The sequence below is a fragment of the Nematolebias whitei genome, chromosome 14, assembly GCF_014905685.2.
Source record: "Nematolebias whitei isolate Nwh7 chromosome 14, NemWhi1, whole genome shotgun sequence".
Lineage (NCBI taxonomy): Eukaryota > Metazoa > Chordata > Actinopteri > Cyprinodontiformes > Rivulidae > Nematolebias > Nematolebias whitei.
In genome coordinates this window covers 2,857,892-2,859,037 of record NC_056511.1, presented here as the reverse complement: position 1 = coordinate 2,859,037, position 1,146 = coordinate 2,857,892, and positions in this window count along the sequence as shown.

Here is a 1,146-nt window from a genome sequence, read left to right as displayed (position 1 = left end):
TGCCGGGGGACTGGATCTTTGGGATGAACCAGTCTTTAATGTATTTTGGGGTTTAAAAGCCACTGGGACGTTATGTTTAGAAAATAAACGTCTCAGTTTCTCTGAAACTCCTGCAGCATCTGGAGAAGGTGCTGCTTCTTATCAGACTGAGTTTGTTGCAGCTCCTCAGGCTGAAGAAGTCTTTTAGATTAAAGATGAAATGTTTCAACAATCTATTGATTTTTTTAATTATTTTTTTTTTTTTTATCTGTCCAGAGGACCTGACTTAACTTTGTTAGATTCATAACCTTTGACCTAACATTCTCAAAGAAGTGGCTCCAGCAGGTCCCAGGATCACCTTCAGAGAGGCACAGTGAAGAAACATCTGGTCCTGAACAGAACCCTCAAACTCCCGGGCCTCTGCTAGAGAGTCTGAGTTTGAAGTGAAAAGGAACCGCCCAAGGTGCACGGTGCGCTGTGGGTGATTCAAGTTGCACGTGTCACGTCTTTTCATTTTCCTCACGACTGTGAACTGAATGTTGGAATAAATGAGCTGCTTAACGTTTAGCTTCTTGGTAACCCGTGAATGATGTAATTCATTCTAATGTCTGTGAATAACAACTTTAAAATATAATGTTGTGTTTGAACCTGTCAGGGAAACTGAAAAGAGTCACCAAGAAAAAGGTTCACGTAATTAATGGAAACGTTCTATCATCCAGTAATATTACAGCAAAACTCCTGCGAGCTTCGTCCTTTACCAAGTTTTCATGCTTCAAACATGAATCAGGACCAAAAGACTAATAAAGTTCTTTTCTCTGGCAGCAGATGAGAAAATAGGTGTTTGACAGAAGCTGTCATCAGAGGGGAAACAAATAAAATAAAATATGTCTCCTCCCATCTGGAGAACGTCCTCAAGTCACAACTGGAGAAAATGAAGTTTCAGAATTTAACCTGCGTGAGACGCTTCGTTAAAGATCAGGTCAGACTCACCTGATGATCCAAACTCAACATTCAAACATGACTGTCCACCCTGAGGACAGAACCGTCCTGAGGACTGGACTGTCCTGAGGACAGGACGGTCCTGAGGACAGAACTGTCCTGAGGACAGGACCATCCTGAAGACAGAACTGTCCTGAGGACAGGACCATCCTGAGGAAAGGACCATCC